The sequence below is a fragment of the Lepisosteus platostomus genome, chromosome 5 (genome assembly GCF_059453375.1).
Source record: "Lepisosteus platostomus isolate fLepPlt1 chromosome 5, fLepPlt1.hap1, whole genome shotgun sequence".
In the NCBI taxonomy this organism is placed as follows: Eukaryota; Metazoa; Chordata; class Actinopteri; order Semionotiformes; family Lepisosteidae; genus Lepisosteus; species Lepisosteus platostomus.
This window is the reverse complement of record NC_142615.1, coordinates 12713956-12723278: the sequence shown is the minus strand read 5'-3', so window position 1 is coordinate 12723278 and position 9323 is coordinate 12713956. Positions and strand designations below refer to the sequence as shown.

Here is a 9323-nt window from a genome sequence, read left to right as displayed (position 1 = left end):
ACACTACACCTGCAGTACCTGCCAAACGCCACAGAACAGGATAAAGTATTTCTGGTCAGGAAAACTGCCAGCAGAGCTGTACATGAGTGGATGGCTAGGCAGATGAAAGAAGTCTGTAATGACTTTGAACAGCTGTGTCAAGCACTTATCGAAGAATACAGTGCGTTTATTGACCCGACTGCCGCAATAGCCGCCGCCCTTAACATTAAGCACAAGAGAGCAGAGTCCCCTCGCGAATATTACGAGAGACTTAGACGAACTTATTTTGCAGGGCGAAATGATGAGGGTTGCGAAGAGAACACACATTTCAAGGGTTTATTCATCGCGAATCTCCACCCGTCAGTCAGAAAGATGATCTTAATGCATACAGATGCACAGACCATGAAAATGACTGATATTAAGAGATTTGTGCAGAAAGCCTGGGAGTATGATGTCCAAAGTCCCTCTGAGCAAAAAGCTGCTAAAGCGACTGTGTTCGCCATCAGAGCCAGCAGAGTTAACTCCCTCCTGCTCTAAGGAGCACAGGCTCCTGAGCTGGCTAAGCCCCATTCCAAAGCAAGCACACAGGACCGCACCCAGCGCCCTAAGTGCCATGAGAACACTGGGGGAGGGAAAGGGCTAGATAAAGCTGAACAAAAGGAATCAGTAGCCGCCCGCCTGGCCAGGCTTGAACAAGCTTTATTAGGACAGGGACAACCACTCCCCAAGGCTGCCGGAAGCGTGAATTAGCTGATACTCTCCACTAGAGGAGGCGGAGACCCATCCCCTCTCCCTCCCTCAGTCTATCTGATTGAGCAGAAGGGTTCCTGCCTGGATGAGGTCAGTCACTCCCAAGCGAGTGCTGACTCCACCCCTGAAGTCGCAGAGCAGGCAGTAAAACACAGAGGAAAAGCAGGAAGCTTTTACCTCGAGGCTGCCATGGGAGATGTCTTACCCAGTGAGACACTGATTGACACTGAGGTTGAAAGGTGTTTGATGTCACACGGCAAGTTCAAACGGGTAGAAAAAGAAAAGGGCATGCGACTCAGAGAGGAACCTTTGGTGGATCACCAGAAAGGCAAAGTGTGGAAACAGGTCAAGGTTCCTAAGCCTTCTGTACAGAAGGAAAGGGGGGCCAAGAGTCAGACTGTGCTCACACAGTGCCCACCGAACACAGAAGCCCATGCGGAGAGTCCTTCTGTTCCCTCTGGACAAGAAATAAAAATATTTTCTTGTTCCCCAAATATACAGGGAAGTCGTGTCCTGGCCGAGGTCCCAGCAGCCTCCCTGCCACAGGAGCGGTGCTCCGAGCAGCCGCCTGATCCACCAGGTAAAGCACACCCCTTTTACATCCCTAAAGAGGAGCTGATCTCCCCATCTGGTGATGAAAAGGAGCTTTCCCTGTGCACCCTGGCACCCAAGAGGGGTCAGGACCACCACCTCGCAGTGGTGGAAGGGATCCAGATGGCAGGAGAGCAGGTTGGTGATGTAGCCCTCGGCTTTAGCCCTGAGAGGTCCTCTATCAGTGAGGATCTGCTTGAGCAGCTGTCACAGGGCCACCACCAGGTGCCCCTGGTGCAACATTCACAGGTTAGACAGGAGGTCCAGCTCGAAGCTGAGACTACTGCGCTGTGGACACACCAGATGCCGATTCCCTCTGCTGTGACCCAGGGAACCTGCAGTCAGGTAACATTATTTCTCACAACTACCAGGTAGTGAGACTGACCTGATTGTTCCTGCCTCGACAGCAGGGTTTCCAACACACCTAGTCCCCAGGAAGGGACAGGGAATGAAAGCTGAGCTGGTTTTCTTACAGCCACCAGCTCAATCTGTCAGTCTGAGTCTGACCAACAGTGGTTCACCCAGACTGGAGCTGGATGGTCAAGCCACCCGCCTGCCAGTGCAGGACATCGCAAAGAGGGGTGTCAGAATCCCCGCCCGCACTGACATGGGCCTGGTGGGTGATAGCGAGTTTGAAGACAGTGAACTAGCTATCCCAGTGCTGGGGCAGCTCCCTGAACCCCTAGCGAGGGAAGGGGGGAGAGAGCAGGTGTCCTACACCTACCCCCAGCGAACAACTGTAAACATGCCGATAGAGGGATTCCTCAATCAGGAGGTGTGCAGGGTGGACCTGAACAGTGAGAATGGGATTACAATCCCAGATCACTCAGGTGCTCCAGTTGACCACTCAGCCGAGGGTCAGGCATGCTCCACCACTGCACCGCCCCCTGCAGGGTTCCTAGAGCACAGGCATGAACAAATTGAAAAAGCAGATGCCCTGGAAAACGAGGAGCAGCATCAGATCTCCCCAGATTTCCAGGATGTTGGTGCCCAAGATGCCACATGGCATACTGAGAAAGACACCATGTACACGCTGCGCCAGCTTAGAAAGGCAACAGTCACTCAGAAGGAGATGACTGGGATCAGCCACCCGAAAATACTTTTGGGAGGACTGATTGCTGCCGCCACTGTTGCACGTTTGCTTTTTCTGGTAGGTTTGTGTGCTACTGGCACTCTCACGCTGACTGCCCCAAGAAGGCAGGTGTCAGAGATGCCAGAGGGTAGTGACAGACTGTATCGACAGCAGCAAAGGCTGGAAAGCTTAGGGAAAACCCTACAGGCAACTTTCTATGCAACAGGGTTAAACCTTATCCCCCAACCAGTGGACATGATTGCCAGTGTTATACAGTGGGTTTATGCTTGTGTGCAACAGGCCAGAATGTTGACACAAGACCTGTTAAGGGAGCTTAGTGCCACTGTAGCCAGTCTAACCATGGCACCAATCCCAACCCACTTGATTCCACTCTTCTCAGTAGAGGAGTATGTGACATTAACCCCATCGCTCATAGCTCACCCAGAAGGCAATACAAGATTGAATTTGGTTCCAAATCTTGAGATGGGTATGGCTACCAAAGCTATCCATTGGCTGTGTCTAAACGATTCACCAATGAAGGGTGTAAAACTACTAACGAGCAGAGGGAGGTTAATGAACCCCGTGAAGAGCAGGTGGGAAGTAAATGGCTGGTCAGCACACCACATTTAACTGACACTATGACTTGTGACAGTCTTGATACAGCTACCGCAATGCAGCTACCTAATCAAACAGTTTTCCTGCAAGTTCCCGAGGAGGCCATAGTACAGCTTCGACTTAACACTGTATGGTCTGGAACCAGACAATATAAGACCAAACTTGAGGTCGTGGATGCCTTCAGGTGCGACGCTATGGAATTGGATAGAAATCCAAGAAACAGTAAGCCCTGAAGAGGTACACGTAGTTGAGTTTGCTTTAATGGAACAAACCTCCAAACCACCCTAGCAGGTGCCCAACACAGGTGTCGTGGTTTATCGGGGGGGCTGGGAACAGGAACCGTTGTTATTGTAACATTACTGCCGGGTAGCTGGATCATGACTGACAGTGTACTCTGAATGCTGTACTCTTACATCAAGATATACTCTGGGTAGCACGAATGAGTCAAAGGTAGCATGTCAAAAGAAAGGAAGTGACTTCTCCCCAAATATCTACTACAGAGGTATCAGATACTGACAGTGAACTTCCTGATGTGTAATTCCTAGACTGAGATGATGTCTCCTACCTTGTTTATACGTACTCCAGATGTTATTCATCCTGTTTGTTCCCAATGCTAGTCCCTGTATGAATTCTCGAGGAGTAATGTGGACATTTAACGTTAATGTTCTAATGGCAAGGGACATCACTTAACTCTGTTTTCTTTTGAAGGCAACAACGCCTCAGGACCTCGTGACCTTCAAAAAGGGGGGATATGTAGCGGCAATGATTGTTAATAAGACAGAATTAAGTTTTGCGGTGCTTTCCCAAATGAGGCCCCATCTCTCTCTTCATCTCTGTGGTGCAGCCACAGAGAAGCTTTTCATGCAGGCTGATTTATAGATGTTTTCTTTTGATAAGGGACAGCTCCCAAAGGGGGATGCACTTAGCTAAGCCTGGCTATCATGATCAATGGTCATCCATTGGCGCCTATCAGTCTAGGGAGTGCCAGATGGACATCTGGACTGCATTCCTAAGTGTCAGGAGTAAGTGACTCATATCTCACCTTGATCAACCAATCAGGGACTGGTAGGGCCGAGTAACCCACGTGGGACTCTGATGCCCATGGAACTTTCAGCCAATGAACGAGCTGAAGTTCCTCCAGGTAAAAACAGGCAACACAGAGGACCTGGTGGAATTCTGTGGACTTTTCTAAAGGGAATTCAAAGGAGAATTCCAGGGCTGGACGGCCCAGGAGCAGAAGGCTCCCAAGGGCAGCACATTCTCGTAGAGTGCCTCCTGACCATCCTGAGACTCAGCCTGGACCACCACGGAACGGCCAGTGTGTCCGAGTGCCAGAACTTTCCTTTGTTCTAAGAGTCTAGAGTGGAGGTTGCCAGAGAGTAACCAGAGGATTCACCCGAGGTTAGCACCAGCAGCAGGCCTCGTGAACACGTCAGAACTGTAGACAGCTGAATCAATATTCAGAACTAGCTCTTCATCAGGAACGAACTGGTCCTCTTCCTGACTTGCTGGGACCCACAGTCATCTTTTCTCCTGTGCGCAAACTTGGCTAGTTAAAGCCAACACTAACTAGCCGGTCAGTGAGCATCAGCAGTGCACCGTTGCAAGCCGCACAGCACAGCCTGGCACCGAGCCAGAGAGCACGGATTGGACAGCAACAGCCTGAAACTGTTTCTTTGTGCCCGCAGGAGATCTGAATCCCCAGAGATTGGATGAGTATTCAACTTCACTGCATTACTGCTCGAGAATTCAATTGTTATCCCAACCAGTTGATATCAATTTAATTCCATGGAGTTTGAATTCACAACCTTGAGACTCAGTGTTCAAGAGTCACAGAAGAGGTCAGCCTGGTCTTCAGTTTGCCAACGATAAGCTCCGGCAGTGCTCTTCTGTAAAGCAGATTGTTCGGATCGGTTATGTGGGACGGCACTTCGATACTAAGATCGTTTGCAGCACACGCATGGTTTCCCCCTTCACGCAAAAAACGTAGACGAAGGAAGCTCTCTTGTCTTGGGCTGCTAACTCCCGGATTTAGCTCTGGGTGCCAGCTAAGTCTCTAACAAGCACACTATAAAGATAGGAATTACACTTTGCTCACGTCACGCATGGAATGGCGAAGCTACTTGATCCAATATTATCTAGTCTCACCTCATATGGTGCCGATTCCTGGTTTTCATTTAAGAAAGAGCCCTGCAAACACCGTAAACAGTGCAAAACGTGTGATGAAAGAAGTTTTTCCCCCCTTTGTCTAAAGCAGAACACAGCGGAGTCATGCCGAGGGTTGTGAGATCAAGATTTCAGTGGAGCACTGTCGTCTATGTCTTTAGCTACATGAGTTGGACATCCTCTTGTACACGGAAAGCAGATTGAGATCCTCTGACATGAAAAGTGCCAGATAAAAGCCATTTCTCATCCTTTCTCTTAGTGGTGGAGCTATCGCATGTAAATGAGGCAACTTGCAAGGCGAGCAGGCTCGGTGCACACCGAACGCAGATGTCTCAGAGCAGTTGAGATGTGTCCAAGTGGCTGTCAAAGGACAGCACTTTGCCGGCGCCGTGGCTTAGTTGGCTAAATCGCCTGTCTAGTAAACAGGAGGTCCTGGGTCCGATTCCCAGCGGTGCCTTTCTTCCTGTCTTACTGTACAGAATTTATCCTTACGGGCAAATCCCATGCCTTTTAATTCAGGTGAATGCAAGTGTTCGTTTCCTTTCTGGAACAACTTGTTTTGAAAGAAATCTATACAGCTTGCGAAAGATGAAACACAAATCTTGCTTATCAGTGAAGAAGAGGTACTCCCAGCAGGCCAGCTAATACCAGCAAAGTTTTTTTTTCACCCTAACCCAGAGAATGGAGAAAAGCGAGGCGCCTGTGGCTCTGCAGTGTAATCAGTTTGCGAGTTCGGCGGTTAGCTGAAAGAGTGGTAAATGGAGCTCGCCCCAGCCCGTCCTTATTCTTTAAAAGAGGATAAAAAATTACCTTCGCCGCCATTACTACCAGCTTTAAAAGACTGCCATGGGCACGGAAAAAAACACACTACAGATGACTTTTCTGGAACCGAAGCAGAGATTCCTTTACGAACCAACTGATAAAGCTCAGCCAGTGAATACTGTTAACAGAATGTGAAAGCACAATCAACTTTGTAACTGCAACCACAGGAAAAACAGCAAGAAGCAGGCTCCATTCCCCATTTAAATCTGTCGTGCGAGGCATGCTTTTTGAACGCATGAAGTAAATCCCACGATCGCTTTTGAACTTGGACAAAGTACTTCCAAAGGAGCGCTATGCGCAAAGATTTAACAAGCTCAACCCCCGCCGACGATTCGGTGTGAAGAAGCAAAACATTCAAGTTTCACAGACAGAAGCAGCACGCCAGCACAGCCAACATTAAAACGGAGGGCACACTACAATTTGCATTGACACAAAAGTGATCTGGGCAGACGTCGTTCCCTGCATAACACAAAAAGTGGCAAAGCGCTTTTGGGTTGAGAGGACGCAAGAAGGTTTTTGTTTTGTGCCTTGATGTCAAGCTGAGAAAGTATCTTTAAACACTTTGCTTAGTTTCTCGAGAGACTTCCAAAAAGCAGTTCCCTCCCTTTTGTCTGAAGCCAGCTGAAAGGGGGTCTCGACAGAAGCACCTGGCAGCAGTGGGATTTGAACCCACGCCCACAAACAGACTGGAGCCTTAATCCAGCACCTTAGACCGCTCGGCCACGCTACCCACTGTATGCTGTCTCTTTGTCTCATTACTTGCCCGGAGGAAGCCGGGTGGGTTTTGCTCTTGTCGCCCGACTTAGTGGCGTTATGACCGTGGAACCGACTGCACCTGCTTTTTCTGAGATGCTTCCCCTCTCATGGCGAGATCTCGACTTCTTTAACACCTTTGGATAAAGATCTTCTGTGGAGCAGGTTTCAGACCTCTGCGTACAGCACCCTTGCTGTCATTTTATTTTTACAGCAGCCGCTTCCGGAAAGTTGTGTCTTTTACGTTTTATTTGAACAACAAAACTACATACTACAATACAAACAAGAGCACATATAACGTATCAAGAAAATCGTCAGGGGCACATGCTATAATACAATTACACTTTATGAAAAACGATTACACAAGGTAAATAAAGATAAGGTCCACACAGCTTGTTCTTACATTTCGAAAGAGTCCGTAAATACCCCTTTACGTCTATTTTGAACTGTTCAAACGTAGGACTCTTCCCAGACCATTTCACTTTATACCACATTCCTAAACGAGGATGCATCTCCTGTTTTAGAACTATTTTGGGTGGTATAGCTTATACAACACAGCTACAGTATTCTAATCGTGGACTGCAGATCTGTGCTATAGTTCAGTCGAATTCGAGGGATCCAGGAATCGTACTGGATTGGACTGGGATTCTGAAATGTCTCTTGCAAAGGTATTCGGGTTTGCTTGAACCTTTAAAAAAAAATGATCTGAAACTACCCAGCTTACAATCTCTGAGGTAGTTGTCACTAAACTCGGATGTGATGTGCCACACATGTGCCGTGTGCCTTTACTTTTGTAAAAAACTGGTATCGGGAAAAGTTTCTTAATATTTCTTTTGATTAGCATGCAAGAAAATGTGATCATTACCTAGGGAATTTCCCGCCAGCGTGGAGCTTGAATTCACAACCTTGACACTCAGTGTTCAAGAGTCACAGAAGAGGTCAGCCTGGTCTTCAGTTTGCCAACGATAAGCTCCGGCAGTGCTCCTCTGTAAAGCAGATTGTTCGGATCGGTTATGTGGGACGGCACTTCGATACTAAGATCGTTTGCAGCACACGCATGGCTTCCCCCTTCACGCAAAAAACATAGACAAAGGAAGCTCTCTTGTCTTGGGCTGCTGACTCCCGGATTTAAAGCGCTCTGGGTGCCAGCTAAGTCTCTAACAAGCACACTATAAAGACAGGAATTACACTTTGCTCACGTCACACATGGAATGGCGAGGCTAATTGTATTCATCCAAAAATGCCAAGTTTCCCACTGGTGATACACACAAGGAAATGAATGTACATTCCCCCCCCCCCCAAATCAACCAATTTAAAATCAAATACCTCCCTCCTCATCTGTAGGTGGAGAGATTAATGTCAGAAAAATACAGGTTTTAAAGTCAGGAGAATTGATAGTCCTATTTTAAAATGACACTAAAATGCTCACAATATATTAAAAAGCTCTGTAAAATGCAAAAATAATAAAAAAAAATATTAAAACAAGGTAAAAAGAAATAATACACAGCTATAAAGCTCAGGAATTATCAATGGGAAGTTACAATGGGTTGATTGTGTTTCATATGATTTAAAAACAAAATGTTTGAAAAATATCCACTTACAATATGCTAAAAATGGCAAGAATACTTAAAACAGGTGTGTATTTTGTTTAACAAAATAAATAAAACAAGTTAAAAATAAATACTAAATGCGTTTAAAATTCAGGAATGTAATTGGTCAGATGCTTACGATGAGTGATCCTGGTGTTTCGTGTGATTTAGCAAATTCAAAAAAATATTCAAGAGCAAGAGCTCGTATGAAAGTTCGTAAGTATGTACGTATACATTCGAAATTTTTCATTCTTCTCACGATGGCACACCTGTGTCTATAAAACAGAGTGAAAGCTCTATTCACATTGCGAGTATTTCACAGCCCTGTTTTTACATAGATCTTTTTTCATTTCTGTATAAATAAGTATAAAATAAGTTTTGCAACGCACCAAAAGTCACATGTAGTATTTGTCCATCTACCTTTACAAGTAAGGAGCGTACATACTCATATGGCGAGCGGTCGTCAATTATTTTTCTCAGCAAGAGCTTTATACTCCGCTCAGTATCATCTGTAAAAGTATAGGCACCCAGGCCACTGGCGATGTACAGAACAGCCGATAAAATTCGGGCTAAACTGAGACACTTATAAATTTAGAATGCGGCAAACAACACATCTTTGTACTGTAACATGACCAGGGGAAGGGTCATTCATAACAGGTATTTTCGGAATGACCTACTTAAAATACTAGATATGGACCTTACAGATACAGCCATTCAAAATGAGCGGTAAAAACCCGCGGTACAGTAACCTACCTGCAGTGCACCGGAGGGCACCGCGGTAAGTGATTGGCTGGCCAAAATGACCGACAGGGGCACTCGTGGTGCATTGGTTGGTAGTGAAAAGATTTAATCATTTAATGTCTTTACTGTGCACATTTTAATCCGCTTAGTTTTGAATATTTATATGGAATTTTACCACTAAAGGGAAATTTTAGTAGCTGAGCATAAAAAGAAGAGGAGCATAACGCATCTGAAGGTCATAAACG

The 9323-nt window shown here is 46.5% G+C and overlaps 1 non-coding gene across 1 annotated transcript; it reads right to left on the bottom strand.

Annotated features, from left to right (window-relative positions):
- Positions 1-6643: 6643 nt before the first annotated feature.
- Positions 6644-6725, bottom strand: trnal-aag (transfer RNA leucine (anticodon AAG)). Its single transcript has one exon. It is a non-coding gene; the product is annotated as a tRNA-Leu (tRNA).
- Positions 6726-9323: the final 2598 nt, after the last annotated feature.